Genomic DNA, 14,233 nt, shown 5'->3' with positions numbered 1-14,233 from the left:
GAGGCCACCAGGCTCTTGTTGGAGGAGAGGGAGCGGAATACGCAGAGGTTTCTTGAGGAGGAGAGGGCACGCAATAATGCCCATGCGAAGGCCATGCACGACTTCGTTGCGGTAAGTCAGTTGTGTGAGAAGCAAGGCTATGTGTGAGACGGAACAAGGCTATTTCTTTGACTCCTCGAAAACTAATTTGCAGGCTATGTGTGAGAAGCAAGGTTTGCCGCCCCCTCCGCCGATGCCTTCTCCGGTGGGAACGGTGAGTTCCCTTTCAATGACCAACCTTGCACGGTCTTATACCATTGTCTGTCGCCGTGCTAACCACATATTTTAACTCTTGCCTTGTTGCAGCATCATTCCAGAGTTGAATCCCACGATCCCTTTACTTCTCCTGGTGAGAGCCCTAGCAACCCAGCGACCAACGGATATGGAGCTTCTCCGCCGTTTCTTGGCATTCGGTAAGTTATTCCTCTCCTTCTTATTCTTCTTATTGTTTAGATCAACTTAGATTATGCCACGCTTTAGTTAGCTTAGTAAATTCTAGTTGATATTAGCCATGCTTTAGTTAGCTTAGTAAATTCTAGTTGATATCAGAGCTCAAAAATGACATAATTAGTTTAGAAAGTTTTAAAGGAAACCAGAAGAGAAGAACAAACAAGAGATGAAGAAATAAGAGAAGAAGAAAGAGGAGAAAAAGATAACTTCTCTTCTTTCTTTTTCTCCATCTTCTTCTTCTTCTTCTTGTTCTTCTTGTTCTTCTTCTTCTTCTTCCACTTCTTCTTCTTGTTCTTTTTCTTCTTCTTCTTCTTCTTCTTCTTCTTCTTCTTCTTCTTCTTCTTCTTCCACTTCTTCTTCTAATTGCTTAGCTTAATTTAGATAAGTTCTTTCTTATTGTATTCTTCTTCTAACTTCTTTCTCATTATGCAGATTTTGATAAAGCAGCATGGCATATGGATGGATGCTCGAGGGACTTTGTAATGCACTTGTGTAGTCTTAGATGAACTTTGTAATGCACTTGTCTTTGCGGATGCACTTGTGATGCTTTCTAATACTTTGTGATCTTGTTTGCACTTTAATTACATATATTCGTGCTGTTTGCACTTTGTGATGCACTTGTGTTGTGCTGTTTGCACTTTGTGATGCACTTGTGGTGCTGTTTAGGGGCTAGCCAAATATATATATGTTGCTGTTTGTATCTATGTTTTGCAAATGCAGGGAATTAACAGAAAGCAAATATGAAAAAAAGCAGAGAGGGTATTTGCCTACAGCTTACTGACGGCAACGGCTTTGCCGTCGGTGGATTGACGGCAAAGAAGACACGTGGCGGCAGCCTGTGTATCCTGGCAACTCTGGGAATTACCAAATTTTCCCAGATTTTCGGCTTTGCCGTCAGTGGTGCTCCAGCTGCCGGCAAAGAGGGGACCAAGGGGACCCAGGTTTTCGGCGTTGCCGTCAGCTTTGCTACGGCTGTGGACAAAGAGGGGACCCAGGGGACCCAGGGTTTCGGCTTTGCCATCAGCTTTGCTACGGCTGTGGGCAAAGCCTGCCGTTAACCTTCTAACGGGGCTCGGCCTGCGCCGTTGCCGCCATTTCTCTTTGCCATCAGCCCGTGCCACAAAGCTGATGGCAAAGTCTTTGCCGTCGGTCGACCTTCAGCTGACGGCAAAGAAGGTGATTGCCGATAAAATCTTGGCCGGTTCCTTTGCCGAGAGCACACTGACGGCAAAGCTTTTGCTGTTCGTTAAACTGTCCGTTGCCATCAGCTCTGGCTGTCGGCAAACCAGCAGATTCCAGTAGTGAGTGTTAGTGCAATACCCCGGTCCCTATATGATGAAATCAAAGATGAGATTGCACCTGCTGAGTTAGAACCCATTGATGTCACTATTACGCTAGCTAATAGAGACACTATCTGCCCTGTGGGAATTGTGAGAGACGTAGAAGTCGTGTGTGGTAAGACGCAATATCCTACTGATTTCCTCGTCCTTGCTACTGCACAAGATAGCTTTTGTCCCATCATATTTGGTAGACCCTTTCTCAACACTGTCAATGCTCACATTGATTGCGTTAAACAGACTGTCATTGTTAGTTTCGGGGGTGTGTCTCATGAATTTAACTTCTCCAAGTTTGGAAGACAACCCCATGAAAAAGAGTCGTCTGGTAGGGATGAAATCATTGCTCTTTCCTCTATTGCCGTACCTCCTACGGATCCTTTAGAGCAATATCTGCTTGAGCATGAAAATGATATGCATATGGATGAAAGAGATGAGATAGATAAAATTGTTTTAGAACAATATAATATTCTTAAGAATAATCTTCCTGTTGAACTGCTTGGGGATACCCCCCCACCAAAGGGTGATCCTGTGTTCGAGCTTCAACAGTTACCAAATACACTTAAGTATGCCTATCTTGATGAGAAGGAGATATATCCTGTTATTATTAGTGCTCACCTCTTGAATCAGGAGGAGAAGAAGTTATTACAAACTTTGAGGAAGCACCGTGCTGCTATTGGATATACTCTTAATGATCTTAAGGGTATTAGTCCCACTCTATGTCAGCAGAAGATTAAAACCGATCCTGATTCTAAGCCAGTTGCTGATCATCAGCGGAGATTAAATCCTAGGATGAAAGAGGCCGTGAGAAAAGAAATATTAAAGCTTCTGGAAGCAGGAATCATTTATCCTGTTGCTCATAGCGATTGGGTAAGTCCAGTGCATTGCATACCCAAGAAGGGAGGTATCACCGTCGTTCCTAATGATAAAAATGAACTAATCCCACAGAGGATTATTAATGGCTATAGGATGGTGATCGACTTCCGGAAACTGAACAAGGCAACTAGGAAAGACCATTATCCTTTGCCGTTTATCGACCAAATGCTAGAAAGGCTATCTAAACACACACATTTCTGCATTCTAGACGGTTATTCAGGTTTCTCGCAAATACCTGTTGCACAATCTGATCAGGAGAACACCACTTTCACCTGCCCTTCGGTACCTTTGCTTATAGACGTATGCCTTTTGGCTTATGCAATGCACCTGCCACCTTTCAAAGATGTATGATGGCAATATTCTCTGACTTTTGTGAAAAGATTGTTGACGTTTTCATGGATGATTTCTCCGTTTACGCCTCTTCCTTTGACGATTGCCTCAGCAACCTTGATCGAGTCTTACAGAGATGCAAAGATACCAACCTCGTCTTGAATTGGGAGAAGTGCCACTTCGTGGTTAATGAAGGCATCGTCTTAGGACACAAAATCTGTAAAAAATGCATTGAAGTTGATAAGGCTAAGGTTGATGCAATTGAGAAAATGCCTTGCCCCACAGATATCAGAGGTATACGAAGTTTCCTAGGTCATGCTGGTTTCTATAGAAGGTTCATTAAAGACTTCTCTAAGATTTCTAGGCCTCTTACCAACCTCTTGCAGAAGGATGTTCCTTATGTTTTTGATGAGGATTCTGAGGAAGCTTTTGAAATACTTAAGAAGGCCTTGATAACCGCACCTATTGTTCAACCACCTGATTGGAACTTGCCCTTTGAAATCATGTGCGATGCTAGTGATTATGTTGTTGGTGCTGTTCTAGGACAAAGAGTTGACAAGAAGTTGAATGTCATTCACTATGCTAGTAAAACTCTAGACAGTGCCCAAAGAAATTATGCCACTACGGAGAAGGAATTTTTAGCAGTCGGGTTTGCATGTGAAAAGTCCAGATCTTATATAGTTGACTCCAAAGTCATTATTCACTCTGATCATGCTGCTATTAAGTACCTTATGGAGAAGAAGGACGCTAAACCTAGGGTAATCAGATGGGTTCTCCTGCTACAGGAATTTGATTTGCACGTTGCTGACCGAAAGGGTGCTGATAACCCTGTAGCAGATAACTTGTCCAGGCTAGAGAATGTCCTTGATGACCCATGACCTATTGATGACAGCTTTCCCGGTGAGCAATTGAATGTCATCCGCACTTCACATAGTGCACCATGCTATGCTGATTACGCAAACTATATCGTAGCCAAATACATACCACCCAGTTTCACCTACCAGCAAAAGAAGAAATTCTTCTTTGATTTGAGACACTACTTTTGGGATGATCCTCACCTTTATAAGGAAGGAGTAGATGGTGTTATTAGACGTTGTGTGCCTGAACATGAACAGGGACAGATCCTGCAGAAGTGTCATTCCGAAGCCTACGGAGGACACCATGCTGGAGATAGAACTGCTCATAAGGTATTGCAATCAGGTTTCTATTGGCCCACTCTCTTCAAGGATGCCCGTAAGTTTGTCTTGTCTTGTGATGAATGCCAAAGAATAGGGAACATCAGTAAACGTCGGGAAATGCCTATGAACTATTCACTTGTCATTGAACCATTTGATGTCTGGGCTTTGATTATATGGGACCCTTCCCGAGTTCCAATGGGTATACTCACATCTTAGTTGTTGTTGATTACGTCACTAAGTGGGTAGAAGCTATCCCCACTAGAAATGCTGATCACCACACCTCTATTAAGATGCTTAAAGAACTCATTTTCCCAAGATTTGGAGTCCCTAGATATCTGATGACTGATGGCGGTTCACACTTCATTCATGGTGTTTTCCGCAAGATGCTCGCTAAGTATGATGTCAACCATAGAGTTGCATCTCCTTATCATCCTCAGTCTAGTGGTCAAGTGGAGTTGAGTAATAGGGAGATCAAATTGATCTTACAAAAGACTGTCAATAGATCTCGAAAGAATTGGTCTAGCAAACTTGATGATGCACTATGGGCTTATAGGACTGCTTATAAGAATCCCATGGGCATGTCGCCGTATAAAATGGTTTACGGTAAGGCCTGTCATTTACCTCTTGAGCTAGAACAGAAAGCTTATTGGGCAATCAAAGAGCTCAACTTTGATTTCAAACTTGCTGGTGAGAAGCGGTTGTTTGATATCAGCTCATTAGATGAATGGAGGGCCCAAGCATATGAGAATGCCAAGTTGTTCAAGGAAAAGGTTAAGAGATGGCACGATAAAAGAATACAAAAACGTGAGTTCAATGTAGGTGATTATGTCCTGCTATACAATTCTCGCTTAAGATTCTTCGCAGGCAAGCTTCTCTCTAAATGGGAAGGTCCCTACGTTGTCGAGGAAGTATATCGTTTCGGTGCCATCAAAATCAATAACACGGAAGGTAATTTTCCGAGAGTGGTAAATGGGCAAAGAATCAAGCATTATATCTCTAGTACTCCCATAAATGTTGAGAGCAATATCATCAATATCATCACTCTAGAGGAGTACATAAGGGATGTTTATCAGCCTGTTTCAGACTCTGAAAACGAAGAGGTATGTGTTTCGGTAAGTAATTGGACTCCAAAACTTTTCCAGTAGGAAATTTTCTCCGTTTTGGAATTTATGGAAAAATAGAAAAATAAAAAGCAGTCCGGAGAGCGCACGAGGCGGCCACAAGCTTGGTAGCCGCGGCCTTCCCCCCTGGCCGCGGCTACAAGGCTTGTGGGCACCTCGTGTGCCTCCCGGACTCCGTTTTCTTGCGGAGCACTCCTTCTGGTCCAGAAAAATTTCATTATATATACGCCCGAGGGTTTTGATCTCCGTATCGCGTAGTTTTCCTCTGTTTTTCGTTTCGAGCCTGTTTCTGTTGCAGATCTAGATCGTCATGACTTCCCCAAAAGCTCATAAGGACAAGATCTTCAAGAAGGTCATCAATCCCTACCTCATGGAAGTGCTGCAACACCCTCAATCTATTGAGATGCGTGAGGGGACGTTGCACATCCGTGATGTTGAGGGGCCTAAGAAGACCGGAAGCGTGGAGACGAGGCTCGAAGCAATGGAGCAACAAGTCTTCAAGTGCCAAGGGATGATGGAGCGTGGACTCAACGCCAACCACATGATGATCACGGAGTTCACCAACAAGCACAAGATGGATGCCAATGACATTGGGAAGGACCTCTCCAGGCTCTATGACAGGGTTGATCAACTCCAGGGCTAGATCTATGACCTGCAGAACTAAAACTGCGAGTATGAGTATAGATTTAAATCAATACGGTTGGCTGCAGATTTGAGCATTCCGTCGACTCGTTCATCCTGCCATGATGGAGCACCTATGCCTTGGAAGACGGAGGATCAAACTCATGTTGCAACTCCTCCACCACCACCAGCAAAGGAAGACAACTGAGCATTGGTATGGGCAATCCCCTTGGCTTTTGCCAAGCTTGGGGGAGTTGCCCTGGTATCGTATCACCTTTATATCTTTTGATTTTACCTTTGTTTTAGTTCTTTCCTTTACAGTTTTTATTTCTTATCTTAGTGGGATAAGTCTTTAGTGTTTAGTTTGAGTCTTTTGCCTTGTGTCTCCCCGATGTATTCGAGCTTGCGAGCTATATAATAAAGAGTATCTTAGTCAAGGGCTTTGTTTTGTGTCGTGATCGAAAGTATGAAAAGAACGATAGCTTGAAAGATCATGAGATGATCTTATGGAAAGTGATAGCTTCACATATAACAAGTATGATGATTTAAACTTGTTGAGAATAGACCAACATAGACCCCAGTCATTGTTGCAATTAATAAGAAGTAATAAGGAAAGAGAGGTTCACATATAAATATATCATCTTAGACACTTTCTATAATTGTGAGCACTCACCAAACTATTACATGCTTAGAAGTAGATGTTGGACAAGGAAGACAACATAATGAATTGTGTTTGCTTGGTTCCAAACAATGTTATATGTCTAGAGATCCCTTAGCATGTGACGGTTGCTTCCACCTCATTTTAGCCCAAACTTCCGTACTAAGTAGAAATACTACTTGTGCATCCATAAACCTTCAACCCAGTTTTGCCATGAGAGTCCACCATACCTACCTATGGATTGCGTAAGATCCTTCAAGTAAGTTGTCATCGCTGCAAGCAATAAAAAGTTGCTACCTAAAGTATGTATGATTTATTAGTGTGTGGAAAATAAGCTTTGTACGAACCTATGATGAGGAAGACATAAAAGCGACAGACTGCATAATAAAGTTCTTTGTCACAGGGGGCAATATAAAGTGAGGTTACTTTACACTAAGAGGTCGTATATCCAAACCTTAAAAGCGCATGACAACCTCTGCTTCCCTCTGCGAAGGGCCTATCTTGTACCTTTACTTTTGTCCTTGTGAAAGTCATGGTGACCAACACCAATTCCCTATTCCGTCTTCATCTTGGTGAACGTCATATGCTAGGGAAAGATCTATATTCATATATCAACTTGGAGATGAGTACTTATGCTTTATTATTGTTGACTTTACCCTTGAGGTAAATGGTTGGGAGGCAAAATTATAAGCCCCTTTCTTTCTCTGTGTCGAACTGAAACTTTGATACCAGGAGTAACACGTGAGTTGTAACAATTGTGGAAAACAAAAGAGATGATTGAGTATGTGGATTTGCTTTACAAGCTCTTATTTGACTCTTTCTCATGTTATGATAAATTGCAATTGCTTCAATGACTATGGACTGTTGTTGGCTACTTCTCGGTAAGGTTTTTGATTCATACTTTGCTTTGTGAAAGAATTGTTACTTTCCCATAAGAATCTTTAGGATGTATTGCTGTTCTATGTGTGATCATGATGCCCTCATGTCCGTATTATGTTTTATCGACACCTTCATCCCAAAACATGTGGACATGTTTATGGATCTTGGTTTTCGCTTGAGGACAAGCAAGGTTTAAGCTTGGGGGAGTTGATACGTCCATTTTGCATCATGCTTTCATGTTGACATTTATCGCTTTATGGACTGTTATTATACTTTGTGGTACCATACTTATGCCTTTTCTCTCTTATTTAGCAAGGTTTATTTGAAGAGGGAGAATACCGGCAGCTGGAATTCTGGACTGGAAAAGGAGCAAGTCTGAGTCCTCTATTCTGCGCAACTCCAAATGCCCTGAAAATCAACGTGGAATTTTTTGGGAATATAAAAAAAATACTGGGCGAAAGAAGTGCCAGAGGGGAGCTGCCAGGGGCCCACAAGCCTGGTAGTCGCGGCCTGCCCCCTAGCCACGGCTAAAGGGCTTGTAGGCACCCTGGTGGCCCACTGGCCCCCCTCTTCTGCTATATGAAGGGTTTCGCCCGGGAAAAAATCAGGGCGGAGCTTTTTCGAGGAGGCGCCGCCGCCACGAGGCGGAACTTGAGCAGAACCAATCTAGAGCTCCGGCAGGACGATCCTGCTGGGGAAACTTCCCTCCCGGAGGGGAAATCGTCGCCATCGTCATCACCAAAACTCCTCTCGTCAGAGGGGATTTATCTCCATCAACATCTTCATCAGCACCATCTCCTATCCAAACCCTAGTCTATCTATTGTAACCAATCGCCGTCTCGCGACGCCGGTTGGTACCCGTAAGGTTGCTAGTAGTGTTGATTACTCTTTGTAGTTGATGCTAGTTGGCTTACTTGGTGGAAGATTATATGTTCAGATCCATTATGATATTCATTACTTCTCAGGTCATGAATATATCCATGCTTTGTGAGTAGTTACTTTTGTTCCCGAGGACATGGGATAAGTCTTGTTATTAATAGTCATGTGAATTTGGTTTTCGTTCGGTATTTTGATATGCTGTATGTTGTGTTTTCCTCTAGTGGTGTTATGTGAACGTCGAATACATAACACTTCACCATATTTGGGCCTAGAGGAAGGCATTGGGGAGTAGTAAGTAGATGATGGGTTGCTAGAGTGACAGAAGCTTAAACCTCAGTCTATGCGTTGCTTCGTAAGGGGCTGATTTGGATCCACTAGTTTAATGCTATGGTTAGATGTTGTCTTAATTCTTCTTTCGTAGTTGCGGATACTTGCGAGAGGGGTTAATCATAAGTGGGATGCTTGTCCAAGTAAGGGCAGTACCCAAGCGCCGGTCCACCCACATATCAAACTATCAAAGTAACGAACGCGAACCATGTGAACATGATGACAATTAGCTTGACAGATTTCCCATGTCTCCTCGGGAGCACTTTACTTCCTATAATACTTTGTTCAGGCTTGTCCCTTGCTACAAAAGGGATTGGGCCACTTTGCTGCACCGTTGCTATTACTTGTTACTTTTCACCTTCTACGTTTCACCTCACTACACCATCACTTGTTACCGCTACTTTCAGTGCTTGCAGTTATTACCTTGCTGAAAACTGTTTATCAAAGCCTTCTGCTCCTCGTTAGGTTCGACACTCTTACTTATCGAAAGGACTACGATTGATCCCCTATACTTGTGGGTCATCAACCATCACCATGTATGGCATGCTATCGACTAAGCGATGGAGCTCGCCGTTAAGGAGTACGTGTATCACACGTACCACGTGGCCATCCATACTTATTCATGAGCCTCCTAGATGTCTGGAGCGGAGCTCGAAAGAGGAGGAAAAGGATGATGAGGGGAGTGATGTCTACGCACGCTTTTATTCTTGTCGACTATGTTGGGCCTCCAAGCGCACAGGTTTGTAGGACAGCAACAATTTCCCTCAAGTGGATGACCTAAGGTTTATCGAACTCAGGGAAGTAGAGGTTGAATATGGTCTCTCTCAAGCAACCCTGCAATTAATATACAAGAAGTGTCTTGTGTCCCCAACACACCTAATACAATTGCGAGTTGTATAGGTGCACTAGTTCGGCGAAGAGATGGTAAAATATGGGTGATAGGTGCGGCAAAGCAAGGTAATATAAATATGTAATAAAAATGGCAGTAAGGTAGCAAGTCACAAAAGTGAGCATAAACGGTGTAACAATGGTGAGAAACAAGGCCTAGGCTTCATACTTTCACTAGTGGCAACTCCCAACAACATTAACATAATCTAGTCACATGATATTTCCACTAAAACATGCAATGGAGACGTACTTGGAGGTCATTCCTTTGTGATCAAGAGAGGACAAGAATTATGTAGGGCTACAAAAGCACACCTCAGAGTTCGTAGTTCTCATCTATGGATTTCCCAATGTCACCGCGGCCACGCAAAGAGAGTACCACAATCACCTCAACATATCTCAAGGATAGTCAAAGACAAGCACCAAGAGACTCTCAATTTTCAATCAATCCACAAAAGAGGAAATCACTCATGAAAATATTCTTCTAATCCATATCCAATAGACCGCTGTCACCATGGTCTAGGGGATTATACTAGATAAGATTAAGTAAGTACATCAATCCAATACATAGAAGAAGGGGAACACCATGGGATCACCCTAGGTTAACATAGCCTATGATCACAATCAAGATCACATCATGGGAGAGAGAATTAGCCACATAGCTACGGTAGAAGGCCTCGGCCCCGAGGAGGAACTACTCCCGCTTCATGGAGGGAGGAAGCAACGTCGATGGAGATGAATTCAGGGGCACTTCCCCAACCCGGCAGCATGCCGGCACAGGAATTCTGTCCCCCGAAACTTGTTGGCGATGGCGGCGGAGATCAGAATTGCTTCTGGAGAAAAGGGGTCTAGAATCAGCGTTTTCTCCATGGGGGTAAAAATAGGAGCCAAAGTAGGGCACCAAAGAAGGTGGGACCCATCCAGGCTGCCTGCTGGCGCGGCCAGGGGGTAGGCCACGCCAGGACGTCGCCTGGATGGCCCCTGGCCCCCTCTGGCCCATCTTCGGTGATATGGAAGCTTCCGTTACGCTGATTTTTATATATTTTTCGTGGAATTTTTCGGGCTTCGGAAGTATGGGTGAAAGCCCCTGCAAAATAGACATCAGCAGACAGAAACTAGCACTGGGTGCACTGATTTAGTAGGTTAGTCCAAATATGTGTAAAATGATATAAAAGTGTAGCAAAACATATAACAATGTCACCCAAAAGATCATGGAACAAGCATAAATTATAGATACGTTTGGGACGTATCAACATCCCCAAGCTTAAATTCTGCTCGTCCTCGAGTAGATAAATGATAACACAATAATTTCTGTGGTGACATGCTAACACACATATAAGAACTTCAAAATAAAGCAACTAAGATATGCAATTCAAGTCAAGACAATAATAAGCAAGAGTTTATATCTAGTATTGAGATTAGCAAAGTAAGAACATAAAGGTGCAAGAGCTCTCGCTGTCCGTGACTCGAATGTCTCCAAATGGTGTTTGCATGCAAAAAGTGGGAGATGGGTTGAGATCATAAAATATTTTTTAATTCAGAACTCAATCTACTAAAATTTCACACTTGGTCTCCTTCAGAATCTTTTTTGACTCATCCCCACACCACTAGTCAGGTAGAAGTCAAAATGATCCTCTCCCTTTCGACTTTGAGCACTCATGCAATGGATGAGCGTAAGCAAGATATGTTGGCACTTAGAATGGCAAATAAAATAATGATGGGTAAGGAAGACAAAAAAGAGTGTGAAAGGCTCACATCAATGAGGACAACCATAGGTGAGAGAAAGCCAAATGATAGATATGATGTGAGGAGTAGGGATTGCCATGTAACGGATGCACATATGAGCTAGGGTAAGCTCTCCAATGGAACTCGTGGGGGTGCATCCAACTTGTTTGCTCATTAATATCTAGAGCTCATTTGAGGAGGCTCATCATTGGAATATGCAAACCAAGTTCTATAGTGTAAGGGTCCCCACATAGTTATGCATGAATGATAATCTCTATGTAGTACAAATATAGCAATGGAGTATGAGTGTGGATCTTTCAAAAGGAATAGTAGTGTTGCCCCCTTCTCTCCTTTTATTTTTTATTTTATTTTGCGCCTCTTTGGCTCTTTCTTTTTATCTCTCATTTGTCCTCTTTGGGATCTTTTCCTCACTTAAGGGCAACACTCTATGTTTTACATGAATAAAAAGAAGATCATCACACTTTATAAGAAGTACTCAACATAAAGACAAGTGAAAACTATCATGTTGTATGCAAATGTATGCCTGTGCCACTGTAGCAGGATATGCAATGGTACTAGTGCGTCATGTAGCAATAACTGGGGCAAGGCCCAACTATCATGCGACTCTACGATCAAGCAAAAGCATGTATGACATGAAGATCAAGTCATGGGTGGATGTTGCACGACAATGTATCTTGGAAAGGCTATGGAAATGCCTTAATAGGTACATATGGTGACTGTTTTAAGGAAAGATATAATGAGGCTTATGTATGACAGAGCGTATCATGTCATGGGTTTGGATGCAACGGTGAAGTTTGCACCAACTCTCAATGTGAGAAAGGGCAATGCACGGTACCGAAGAGGCTAGCAAAATATGGATGGTGGAAGTGCCAACAATCAAATACTCACATTAGTCTGAAGAACTCATACACTTATTATCGGTAACTCTCTATCTAGTTAGGAGATTCACAAAGAGACAAGTACCCCGAGGAGGAGTGTTTGGGGGTTTGGTTATCCTTGCGCATCCTCAACCCATGGTAACGTGAGGGTACTCTATATATTCCAACCCCTCCAGAGGTTAGCGATCAATCTAGTAGCTATAGTTCTCAACTATTTTTTAGTTTTTGAAAGACACATGGATTTCCCAAAACACAACACCTATCACTAATAGGCTCAAGCTCTTGGCACCACTAGTCCAAACATTACTCAAATCAATACCTCAAAACTATTGTAAGTTACTACTATACTTAAATAGCAGCCTCAGTTACCTACTCATGTAAGACACACAACTCAGTGCAATGAGCCAACTCTCTACAAAAGATAAGCATGACAAATCAAGAGAGTTCCAAAAGCAACCTAAATAAAAGCTCTTAAAAAGATATAGCAAGAAAACTAAGAGCTAAGCATGAAAGCAGCCATGTAAAGATAAAGAACACACATAAAAGATAAGCATGAAAACCTATGTTGTGTTCTAGAGTGGAATGGAGTGTGCTTCTCTCCAAAACAAGGTAGGCTAGGTTCCAACTTGTTATGAACAGCAAGAAAAACTAAAATAAACTAAAAAGTAACGAGCGGGATGCTCCAAGTATAGCACATATCATATGAAGTGATAAAAATATAGCATGGAGATGAACGAACTCATGGTTGTTGATAGAGAAGGGGATGCACGGGGGCATCCCCAAGCTTAGACTCTTGAGTCTCCTTGAATATTTCTTGGGGGTGCATGGGGGCATCCCCAAGTTTGAGCGCTTGACACTCGTGGATCTTCTTTCATCATCTGCATCGCATACTTGAAAACTCCCTTCATACGAAACTCATCATAAGCTGATTAGAGTGGTTAGTACCCATAATAAAATAATTCATTACCTACTGGAAATAAATATTTTCATGAAATCTACTGTTTCTCATGATTGCCAAAAGGTTTTTGCAAAGGAAAAAAAGCTTAGTCTTTGCAAAATGGTGAAAATGCAAAATCTGGCAGAATCTGTGAAAGATAGAACAACAGGTAGTAAATAATTTTTTTCGGGGCACTTGTGCAACTCAAATAAAAAAACTCAGAACAGATGCCAGAAATAAAATTATATAGAGCATGCTGTCAAAACAATTCAGATCAAAAAATGATCTCGTGATTTTTGGCGAATTTTTCCGTCAAGCACACAGAATCTGTTTGTGGACAGCATGACACAACTTTTGAGCTTTCTTGCAATCGGAGGCTAAAACTTGGCACAAAGCTTTAAAATAAAGATACAGTGATGTTGCTACAGTAGTAACACACATCAAGACCACTAAAAACTGAAAGTAAAAACTCAAAGTAAAGATAACAAGGGTTGTATCCCTAGAACTCTTTCTTTATAGCCATATAGATAGGCTTAAGATTTTAATGATGCTCTCGTAGGAATAGGAGTTGTAGAACAAAAGAGATCATCAAGAATCAAATACCAACCACATGTAAGTCTAACATTATTCCTATGCATAGGAATATTGCAATAGAATAATTCATTGAAGCACAAAGCAATAAACATAGGAAGGCAAAGCAAGTGCAGCTTCAAAACCTTCAACATAAAGAGAGGGAACTTGATATTATTGAAATATCTATAAGCATATGTTCCCTTCTCATAATAATTTTCAGTGGGATCATGAATAAACTAAAAAATATAAGTATCACATAAAGCATTGTTACCATGATCCATATGCAAAAAGGTACTCTTACTCTCCACGTAAGCATAATCTTTCTCATTGGTAATAGTGGGAGTAGGACTATCATAAACAACCTGAACACTATAGATTAATTGTGTATTAGGGAGATGGTGTTCAGCAAGGGAGTAATTACCTCCATGATTATGAAAAGTTTCAAGGATAATTTCTCCTTATGTCATAGGTATCTCTACAATCACTATAGATAGGAGTTATAAAATCATCATGGTAGAAAAG

This window comes from Hordeum vulgare, chromosome 5H, assembly GCF_904849725.1.
Source record: "Hordeum vulgare subsp. vulgare chromosome 5H, MorexV3_pseudomolecules_assembly, whole genome shotgun sequence".
Classification (NCBI taxonomy): domain Eukaryota; kingdom Viridiplantae; phylum Streptophyta; class Magnoliopsida; order Poales; family Poaceae; genus Hordeum; species Hordeum vulgare.
The sequence above is the reverse complement of the archived record's forward strand: the minus strand, read 5'-3'. Positions refer to the sequence as shown.